Source organism: Bufo gargarizans, chromosome 2, assembly GCF_014858855.1.
Source record: "Bufo gargarizans isolate SCDJY-AF-19 chromosome 2, ASM1485885v1, whole genome shotgun sequence".
NCBI lineage: Eukaryota > Metazoa > Chordata > Amphibia > Anura > Bufonidae > Bufo > Bufo gargarizans.
In genome coordinates, this window is record NC_058081.1 from 652,841,316 (window position 1) to 652,853,603 (window position 12,288).

Below are 12,288 nucleotides of genomic sequence, written 5' to 3' on the forward strand. Positions count from 1 at the left end.
CTCCTAACCTGCATGGGCCGACCTTTAGGGTAGGAGGACCCATGCGCAGGAACCTCGGGTCCCTACTATCCCTCCGCAGGTCCCTAGGCTAGGAGCTGGATAGACTACCTGTTCCTCCAGAACATGGAGGAACAGGAGCCTAGAAAGGCCAAGCTGGAAATAAAGGGAATCTAATACCACTTATGGCAGTGGCAGGTATGTGGAACTTCAACCTCACCTACCTGCCACAAACACACCGCCCGGAACCCATGCAAAAGTGCTGTCTGTCTACAACAACAGAGAAGACAACAGCACACACCATACATCACACAGGGAACCAGGGAACCATAAGGTGCAACAAGCCAGCAACCACATACACATAAACATAACATCAGACAAGGTAACAAAGGTTTTATGACCAGAAGGATGGTCCTCACCAGGCAGATGGAGGAGACAGGCGGCTGCTCCAGCCAGCATGGCTGAGAGCAACCTACTGAAGCCTGCAAGAGACTCAGGCTATATGGGCCAAAAGGCCACACCCACCAGTCAACCACACCCAGTGACAACACACACACTGGGAAGGGAGTTAACCCTTCCTACACCACAGAAGGGAAAACACCAACTTAAAGGGGAATAGCACACACACTCACTCACCTGTCACCGCTGGCAACGGCATGTGTGGCCACCGTGTCCTGCAGAACAACCAGCAGGCAGAGACCCTGCCACCACATGCACAACACCAGACGTTGCCGCGGACAACCGCAGGTGAAGGGAGGTGTCCAAGTGCATACAACCTCGTGCACAACAAACAGACCAGGAAGTGCACACAAACACAGACGAAGGACGTGCACACCAAAACACGTTGCCAAGGGCAACCGCACGCATGCCTGTTATTCGCGGCAACCGCACCTGAGGCAAACCACTAAGTGCCCCCAGCTGCGGTTGCGACAACACCAGACCGCGGATAACTGCATGCGGCTCCCAAGGAGTCACGACCATGACCAGGGGTCGTGACAGTATGTACACAGTGACTCCACCAGCAGAATAGTGAGTGCAGCTCTGGGGTATAATACAGGATGTAACTCAGGATCAGTACAGGATAAGTAATGTATGTACACAGTGACTGCACCAGCAGAATAGTGAGTGCAGCTCTGGAGTATAATACAGGATGTAACTCAGGATCAGTACAAGATAAGTAATGTATGTACACAGTGACTGCACCAGCAGAATAGTGAGTGCAGCTCTGGAGTATAATACAGGATGTAACTCAGGATCAGTGCAGGATAAGTAATGTATGTACACAGTGACTGCACCAGCAGAATAGTGAGTGCAACTCTGGAGTATAATACAGGATGTAACTCAGGATCAGTACAGGATAAGTAATGTATGTACTCAGTGACTGCACCAGCAGAATAGTGAGTGCAGCTCTGGAGTATAATACAGGATGTAACTCAGGATCAGTACAGGATAAGTAATGTATCTACTCAGTGACTGCACCAGCAGAATAGTGAGTGCAGCTCTGGAGTATAATACAGGATGTAACTCAGGATCAGTACAGGATAAGTAATGTATGTACTCAGTGACTGCACCAGCAGAATAGTGAGTGCAGCTCTGGAGTATAATACAGGATGTAATTTAGGATCAGTACAGGATAAGTAATGTATGTACACAGTGACTGCACCAGCAGAATAGTGAGTGCAGCTCTGGAGTATAATACAGGATGTAACTCAGGATCAGTACAGGATAAGTAATGTATGTACACAGTGACTGCACCAGCAGAATAGTGAGTGCAGCTCTGGGGTATAATACAGGATGTAACATAGGATCAGTACAGGATAAGTAATGTATGTATTCAGTGACTGCACCAGCAGAATAGTGAGTGCAGCTCTGGAGTATAATACAGGATGTAACTCAGGATCAGTACAGGATAAGTAATGTATGTACTCAGTGACTGCACCAGCAGAATAGTGAGTGCAGCTCTGGAGTATAATACAGGATGTAACTCAGGATCAGTACAGGATAAGTAATGTATGTACTCAGTGACTGCACCAGCAGAATAGTGAGTGCAGCTCTGGGGTATAATACAGGATGTAACTCAGGATCAGTACAGGATAAGTAATGTATGTACTCAGTGACTGCACCAGCAGAATAGTGAGTGCAGCTCTGGAGTATAATATGGGATGTAACTCAGGATCAGTACAGGATAAGTAATGTATGTACACAGTGACTGCACAAGCAGAATAGTGAGTGCAGCTCTGGAGTACAATACAGGATGTAACTCAGGATCAGTACAGGATAAGTAATGTATGTACACAATGACTCCACCAGCAGAATAGTGAGTGCAGCTCTGGAGTATAATACAGGATGTAACTCAGGATGAGTACAGGATAAGTAATGTATGTGCACAGTGACTGCACCAGCAGAATAGTGAGTGCAGCTCTGGAGTATAATACAGGATGTAACTCAGGATCAGTACAGGATAAGTAATGTATGTACACAATGACTCCACCAGCAGAATAGTGAGTGCAGCTCTGGAGTATAATACAGGATGTAACTCGGGATCAGTACAGGATAAGTAATGTATGTACTCAGTGACTGCACCAGCAGAATAGTGAGTGCAGCTCTGGAGTATAATACAGGATGTAACTCAGGATCAGTACAGGATAAGTAATGTATGTACTCAGTGACTGCACCAGCAGAATAGTGAGTGCAGCTCTGGGGTATAATACAGGATGTAACTCAGGATCAGTACAGGATAAGTAATGTATGTACTCAGTGACTGCACCAGCAGAATAGTGAGTGCAGCTCTGGAGTATAATATGGGATGTAACTCAGGATCAGTACAGGATAAGTAATGTATGTACACAGTGACTGCACAAGCAGAATAGTGAGTGCAGCTCTGGAGTATAATACAGGATGTAACTCAGGATCAGTACAGGATAAGTAATGTATGTACACAATGACTCCACCAGCAGAATAGTGAGTGCAGCTCTGGAGTATAATACAGGATGTAACTCAGGATGAGTACAGGATAAGTAATGTATGTGCACAGTGCCTGCACCAGCAGAATAGTGAGTGCAGCTCTGGAGTATAATACAGGATGTAACTCAGGATCAGTACAGGATAAGTAATGTATGTACACAATGACTCCACTAGCAGAATAGTGAGTGCAGCTCTGGAGTATAATACAGGATGTAACTCAGGATGAGTACAGGATAAGTAATGTATGTACACAGTGACTGCACCAGCAGAATAGTGAGTGCAGCTCTGGAGTATAATACAGGATGTAACTCAGGATCAGTACAGGATAAGTAATGTATGTACACAGTGACTGCACCAGCAGAATAGTGAGTGCAGCTCTGGAGTATAATACAGGATGTAACTCAGGATCAGTACAGGATAAGTAATGTATGTACACAATGACTCCACCAGCAGAATAGTGAGTGCAGCTCTGGAGTATAACACAGGATCGGTAAGGAATAACTATTGTATGTATCTCACACAGAATTTTTAGACTGATACACTGCAACAAAACATCAGCTGTGAGATTTGATATAACAATCATACTTTTATTCCTGAACAGGAAGGACAATCTCTGCAGAACTCCCTTCTTTTTATGTTGCGGCGCCATCAGATTCTGCAGTCCATCGGTAAGTCCTGACGCTTGTCCTGTTTGATTGCTCAGTGAGTCACTGGTAAAACATTTCCTAGGAAGTTCTGATGAAGAAGATTTCTGGGTGTAAATAATCAGGTGTAATCTCTATTACAAATTACCACTTATAGATCTTTCTTGTGGCTTTCCCTAAGTTTATTTGCTGGGAGGGAGTGAGAGCGCTCCTGTGTACACAGCGGCCTCCTGAGAAGGGGACACAATGGGCTCTTATTTCTACTCCACTCCAGGGCTGGCGTACTTTTCTGTTTTAAGTGGTGAAGTGCTCAACAAGTAACCTACTTCCATGGAGACGTGAGCTAAAATTCATCTCATTTGCACCACATTTTCATGTGCCTACTATTAGACCAGTTTACTGAATTTGAATCAACCACTAGAGATCAGACTTAAACCAGAAAAGACAAACTAGATTTAATACGGTCTAGAAAACAAAGGTACTGGGCACTCTCAGATTTTGCGACCAATATTGATTTTATTAATTAAAACGATGTGCTAGATAAATGATAAATACCAGTATACATTAAAATCCAAACAATTTCAATCACTAAAATTATAATAAAATCATGCACAAAAGAATATAACACTAAAAACAATAAAAACAATAAATATAGTTACTTCAAATCTTTCTTCAAAAAACATTGTCTTTAAATAGTCAAATTCGGATCGTAGATTCGAATCAATGGACTTACACCCTTGAATGCTGCTAGTGATTGGGAAAAATCCAACTAGCTATATTCATTGTTTTTATTGTTTTTAGTGCTATATTTTTTTGTGCATGATTTTATTATAATTTTAGTGATTGAAATTGTTTGGATTTTAATGTATACGGGTATTTATCATTTATCTAGCACATAGTTTTATTTAATAAAATCAATATTGGTCGCAAAATCTGAGAGTGCCCAGTACCCTTGTTTTCTAGACGGTATTTTGCTGAATAGATTGGGTGAATCTATTTCCCGGAGAGCACCTCATTTGATCTTGGCTGATCCAGGGAGTCACCTCACATCTATATTGTTCATAGATTTAATAAGGAATAGTAAATGAGGCAAACATTGAAGGCAGACTTTGCCAATACGCGAGCTTCGTAAATGTGCCCCAGTGTTTCAGTCTGGATAATGTTTTGTAATCCTTACTCTAATGGCCGGGTTTGGGGTGGCTCCAACGTTACGATGGGTCCCCTGAACACCATTGAAGTAACATAGTAACATAGTTTATAAGGCTGGAAAAAGACATCTGTCCATCCAGTTCTGCCGGTTATCCTGAAAGGGTCAGCTTGTTGCTTCTCTTCGGATGGGATGGTAAGGTGTGGTGTACCCCAATGGGAAATAAGTCCAGAGAGTTAGTGTCTGCAGTAACTAGGATGCTTCTTTACTGGAGATATTCAGGTGCAAAACAACGCAGGCAAGGCATATCGCCGTCTTCTCCAGTCTCCTTCCTAGGACCAGGCATAGGGCCGTCTTCTCCAGTCTCCTCCCTAGGACCAGGCATAGGGCCGTCTTCTCCAGTCTCCTCCCTAGGACCAGGCATAGGGCTGGCTTCTCCAGTCTCCTTCCTAGGACCAGGCATAGGGCCGTCTTCTCCAGTCTCCTCCCTAGTACCAGGCATAGGGCCGTCTTCTCCAGTCTCCTCCCTAGGACCAGGCATAGGGCCGTCTTCTCCAGTCTCCTCCCTAGGACGAGGCATAGGGCTGGCTTCTCCAGTCTCCTTCCTAGTAACAGGCATAGGGCTGGCTTCTCCAGTCTCCTCCCTAGTACCAGGCATAGGGCCGTCTTCTCCAGTCTCCTCCCTAGGACTAGGCATAGGGCCGTCTTCTCCAGTCTCCTCCCTAGGACCAGGCATATGGCAGGCTTCTCCAGTCTCCTTCCTAGGACCAGGCATAGGGCAGGCTTCTCCAGTCTCCTTCCTAGGACCAGGCATAGGGCTGGCTTCTCCAGTCTCCTCCCTAGGACCAGGCATAGGGCAGGCTTCTCCAGTCTCCTCCCTAGGACCAGGCATAGGGCTGGCTTCTCCAGTCTCCTCCCTGGCAGAAGGGTTTGATGCTGAGGAAAGGCCTGAGCTAGCTGTACCTCACTCTCTCAGAAGGCTGGTACCCTGGCCAAAGGCTTGTGGCCCAGGGTCTGTGGTAGAGAATCCCCATCTCAGCGTCTCCTTCAGGTCAATCATGCTGTCCGGTGGAGTCTCCTCTTCTATCCACTGATCCATAACTGCAGAACACTAGGCGCTCTAACTTCTCTCCTTATATACAGTTTCTAGCTGAATTTAAACCTTCTAGTTGGAGGAGTGGAGTGGAGAAGCTCAGCACAAACAGATACAATGTTACACTTTCCGTCTCTCATAGACTTACATTACAGCTTCAATGATACTCAATGGCAATGACACAGCAGTTTTTCTAGACAAAAACAGGTTTTCAGATATAATAACTAGTGTTGAGTGAATCGAAGCATCTGAAGTGGAGTTCGATCCAAATTTTAGGAAAAATTAGATTCGCCATGAATCCCATGAATACGAATTTCCTCACTGTTTGTGGTAACAAATCTTTTTTTTTTTTTTTTTAGAAAATGGCGGCGTGTTACAAAATGAAAGTAAGAAGTTTGGGAATGAGAGATCATCTATAATGTATGCAGCTAGCCAATCCTTAGATAGCCAGCCCTATAAATGCCTCATCCGTGCAGTCTCCATCATTTCAGTGTGAGCTGAGCATAGGAAGAGATGTGACGACTGCTAATGCACTAGGGACAATGTTGCTGTAAACAGTTAAAATAAAAATATTGGAGAGAGAGAGAGTGCAGGGAGATCGTACGGAGAATTTTTTGAGACAGAAGGGAGACTGCAGGTTGAGTGTAATCGCAGTGTGCAGATTGTTCAACTGCTGTGATATCCATAATTAATCTAATATTTTATACATAGACATCCTGTGCTCAGTTACTCTTAAGAGGTGGTCTAATATATCGCTGCGTTTATCTTGTTCACCTGCTGATTCAGTTATTGTACGTTATGGCCAATGGACAGTTGCCTGGACCTTCAAAAGGAATGGGCAGTGGTAAACATGTTGCTGTAGCTGGCACATGTAGCAGCAGAAGAAGGGGTGGTGGTAGCAGCAGCAGAGCTGCCAGTGTCATCCAGCGGTCATGTTTTGACCAACAATCCAGCTGTACTGGAATGGTTGATCGCTCTTGAACATCATCTCAACTGACATCAGACACCCACAGCCAGGAATTTGTAGGTTCCTCTGACCCCACGCTTATTTGGCATGGCCCAGGAACTGCTTCTGTGCCGTCACCTGTCCTGAACCTGCCACTTGCTTTTGCTGCTCCTTCTGCTCTGGAAGTACTGCCAGCTCTGATCTGCTTTTCAGCGAGGACAAGCTTAGTGAGGACAGTCAGAAGTTATAAGCCAGCACAGACTTGGAGGAGAGTTCTGCAGACTACGTTGGGCGTGCAACTACCATCCAGGAAATAAAAAGATATGAGTCTCTGTTTAAAATACTTGTTCTCTCTAGCGCTGCAAATCCAAAAGACGATGTGGGAAAAGTCCGCTATGTAGATAAATGTGGAGGAGGATTGCGCTGCAGGAGAAAAATCTTCTTGTAAATATAAGTTCCTTATGGAAATCCTAAACCATTAGGATCACAGACCAACTTTGCAACCTTCACTGGTATGGAAATCTGTGGTATAGAAAACGCACTATGGTGTAGCGAGTTCAGACATCAAACGCACCATGTGAACAGGATATACTCACAAGATTCCAGATGGGTGAGTGCCCGTAGAGATCTAGACGATGTTTCCTATAGGGCTCTGCTAAAAAGAAAACACTATGGTGCAGTAGGAAAGGACACGGTGCACGCCTGCAGGACAAATGTACTTACAGAACTTCTCTGGAAAAATGCAAAAGGGATCCTGACAGAATCTTCACATGCGGCCGGGCAGATCGAACGGACAGGAGTCCAGAGACGTCAGCATAGGATTTCTCAATCGCCAATTGGATACTCCCTTGCCTGGATGGTGACGAACCACAACCTTCAGGACGCTCTCAATAGAGGAATCGCATGTATGATACACACCAAAAGGTCAGATGAAAAATATTTTTAATATACTAGATAAAAACAAAAATTACAGCAAGAACTGCATATAAAATATCTGAAAAGCCCGACCCGGGTTTCGCAATGCTGCTTCGTCTGGGGCATTGATTGGTAACAGGATACCGCTGAGTTTTAAATTAGCAGAAACACCTCCCCCATCCCACATCATTGGATTAGTAGAAGGGGCATAAAACACACATAAAAACAGATTAAAACTGAACAAATAAAATACAGCAAAAAACACAGAAACTGACAGGATGGCGAAAATAAATAAATGCGAAAAATACACCCTTACAAATACATTTAAAATAAGCATTTAAAATAAGCAGGCATTAACATCGCACTCAATGTTTAACCCTTGCGGTTGGATGGTGCCCAAAAGGAACATCCATTCCACCTCTTTTTTATTTATCAAGGCAATATAATCCCCTCCCCGAATTGGGTTATGTACCAATTCTAATCCAAAAAACCGCAGACCTTTGGGGTTTTTATTATGATGGATCTTAAAATGCAGTGAGACACTATGTGTCTCAAGACCTTTTTTGATATTGCGGATGTGCTCCTGCACCCGAGTTTTTAAACTCCTTGTGGTTCTACCAACGTATTGGAGCCCACAAGGGCATTCCAACAAATAGATTATACCAACATTGTTGCAGGAAAAACGGCCTCTAATTTTCAAAGTCGTATCTGTGGTTCTTTTAATTACAACAGTGTCTACTGATCTCGCTCGGTCTTTTAAATTGCGGTTTTTACATGGCAGACAGAAGCCGCACCATGTAAACCTGCCTTTATTAGTACTAGTGAGATTTTTATTTTTGCTAGTAGCAAGACTGGCACTACGAACTAGTTTGTTGGTAAGATTGTCCGCTCTTTTGAAGACTACAGGAGGCCTTGCTGGCAGGTCTTTTTTCAAAATTGGATCATTTTGGAGGATATGCCAGTTTTTTTGGATTATATTTTTAATACAGCCCATTTTGCTGTTATATTGGGTCAAGAATGTATATTTAAAATCCTTATTAAATTCTTTTTTCTTTATTGCCTGTGGCTTCACATTGCTGCGTTTTAATTCTATTTCATCCTTACACTGATCTAAAAAATCCTTTTCGTATCCTTTTTCCAGGAACCTGTTTTTGACCATCTGTCCCTGTTCTCTGTAGTCCTCCACCTTACTACAGTTTTTTGAGACGCGTTGGAATTGGCTTTTGGGAATATTTTTAAGCCATGATGGATGATGGCAACTTGTCAGCTCAATATATGTATTAACGTCCACGCTTTTGAAGAAGGTCTTGGTCTTAAACCTACCCTCTTCAAAAAAGATGGTCAAATCAAGGAAATCTATAGCAGTGTCATTGATATTGCTAGTGAATTTTAAATTATAATTATTCACGTTAATGCTTGCTATAAAAGCGTCTAGACCCTCCCTCTCACCAGACCAAATGAGAAGGCAGTCATCTATATACCTTCGCCACACTAACAGTCTCCCCCCTTCTTGATCTTTTTTGAGGATATGGTCAATCTTCTCCCTCTCCCACATAGTCATAAAAAGGTTAGCGAGGCTTGGGGCGAATTTCGCCCCCATCGCCACGCCTGAGTGCTGCAAATAAAAATTGTCTTTATACAAAAAATAATTATGAGTGAGACAGAACACTACACACTCCAAAATAAAATTTTTCTGTTCTAGACCCATCTCTACATCTTGATCCAATGCTTCCTGAACCCCTCTAATACCCAGAGCTTGGGGAATGCAAGTGTAGAGTGATGAAACATCAACGGTGGCCAACCACACCGGTCCATGCACCTCACCCATGTCATCCATAAGATCAATGACATCAGTAGAGTTTTTAAGATAAGAGGGAGCCACTGTCACGTATTTTTGCAAAAAGAAATCTATATACTCAGATACCCTACTGTTCAGGGAATTAATTCCTGAAACAATAGGTCTCCCTGGTGGATTAATGGGATCCTTGTGCATTTTTGGCAAAAAATAGATGACAGGGATAACAGGGCTTTTTGGAAAAGGTATTCATATTCTTTCTTATTTAACACCTCTTTCTCCAAACCCTTCTTTAAAATAACCTCCAGTTGTCCTTTATACAGAACAAGTGGGTTACTTTTCAAAACTAAATAGGTATCTTCATCAGAAAGCAATCTATCCATCTCTCTAGTGTATTGCTCGACATCCATTATGACAACCCCTCCCCCCTTGTCAGCCGGTTTAATCACTATCCTATCATTTTTTTCAAGCTGTTTTAGTGCCTCCTTTTCCCCTCTAGAAAGATTTTGTTTTCTAGGTTTATGATCTATTTTCTCTAATTCATTTAGGAGGCTACGTTTAAACGCATCAATGCACTCATTATTTTTATTTTTTGGGCAAAATCTGGATCTATTACGTAGACTGGTGTGTACGACCCCTATACTGGTCACACTATTTGCCGGCAAAGACGGTTGTGAACTTAAATGATACTTAGCTAGATTTAATTTTCTAATAAATCTGTGTATGTCGAGAAATAGACTAAACTTATTAATGCCATTACTGGGCGCAAATTTTAATCCCTTTTGTAAAACCAATTTTTCTTCTTTAGATAATGGATGTCTGCTTAAATTGAAAATTCCTATTGGCTCCCCTTGCTTTTCTTCCCTCCTGGGATGGGATTTCCGTCCCCTACCTCTACATCCTCGATATAACTTCTTTTTTGAGGTGTCCTGGTTGTTTCTTTGATTAATTTCTCCTGGGGATGGTTCCTCTGTATCCCCCGTATGCCCTGGTGGGGAAAATTTTCGCTCAGGTCTCTCTCGTGTATATCTGCTATGACTAATATCTTATCCTTACCATCCTCTATCCCTATTTGTTCAATGGTATTCTGCCGTGTATTTTTAATCATCCCACATGTTTCCGAAGGAGTGGATTGGTCTAATTTAGTGGTGTTTACTCCATAGATTTTTTTAGAATTATTAGCTATATTTTTTATTGTCGGACTCCTACAATTATTAAAGCTAAGTTGATCCCTGGTAGGGTATGTGGGAGCATACCCAGACCTGGGTGGCTGTTGTTGAACTCCACTATTATATGGACGCTGTCTATATGTTTTATGATTGTATTTATTAAAGTCACCTTGATGGTAATAGGGTATATACTGATTTCTACCCCCATAGGGGGCATGATAATAACTATCTCTGCGTTCATCGGGATTATAGCCTTGTTGCTGATATTGTTCAACAAATCTTCTATTATCGTAGGTGTCCCAATTTTCATAAGATTGTAGTGGGTGCTGTAAATTATTTGTAGTTATCTGTTTTCTATTTACTACTTGTGCAACAGATATATCCATACTCTTATCATTAGATCCTTTGTGTTCCATACTGGTTGGCGACTTCCATTTATAGACTCTATTTTTCTGATAGTCTTCACAAACTTTTAGGAACTTTTTACATTTTTTTGTTTTTACTTCCGCTTCCATTTTTATAATCTTTGTTTGGCATTGTTTAGAAAATCTTATATATTCAGCAGTCTCCCTGTGTGGTGTCAAAAGGGCCTGTAATCTCTCGATATTGGCACCAATCTTTTTTAATTTCTGTTTCCTTTTGCTTACAATGAACGCTATAGCTCTAAAGCTACATTCGTTCATTAGGAGTTCCCACTCCTCTTTGTCTTCCTCAATCTCAGAGTTTAGAGGTAGTTGCCATCTTAAGCCTTCTGGGATCTTTTTTTCTGAGAGGTACTTTTCCAGAGATACCACATCCCACATTGTTCTAATCTCCTTGGAAAAATCTCTCTCAAGTTCTAAAAAAAGACCCTCTATGGCAAATTTTTCATTAATGACACCCTCACTGGGAAAAACAATATCAATATCACAAACCAAATTCGCACGGAAGTCAAAAATATCCATTATAAAAGTAAAAAACAGAGACAACCCACAATAACAATTCAGGAAATAAAAAGATATGAGTCTCTGTTTAAAATACTTGTTCTCTCTAGCGCTGCAAATCCAAAAGACGATGTGGGAAAAGTCCGCTATGTAGATAAATGTGGAGGAGGATTGCGCTGCAGGAGAAAAATCTTCTTGTAAATATAAGTTCCTTATGGAAATCCTAAACCATTAGGATCACAGACCAACTTTGCAACCTTCACTGGTATGGAAATCTGTGGTATAGAAAACGCACTATGGTGTAGCGAGTTCAGACATCAAACGCACCATGTGAACAGGATATACTCACAAGATTCCAGATGGGTGAGTGCCCGTAGAGATCTAGACGATGTTTCCTATAGGGCTCTGCTAAAAGAAAACACTATGGTGCAGTAGGAAAGGACACGGTGCACGCCTGCAGGACAAATGTACTTACAGAACTTCTCTGGAAAAATGCAAAAGGGATCCTGACAAGGTCTTCACATGCGGCCGGGCAGATCGAACGGACAGGAGTCCAGAGACGTCAGCATAGGATTTCTCAATCGCCAATTGGATACTCCCTTGCCTGGATGGTGACGAACCACAACCTTCAGGACGCTCTCAATAGAGGAATCGCATGTATGATACACACCAAAAGGTCAGATGAAAAATATTTT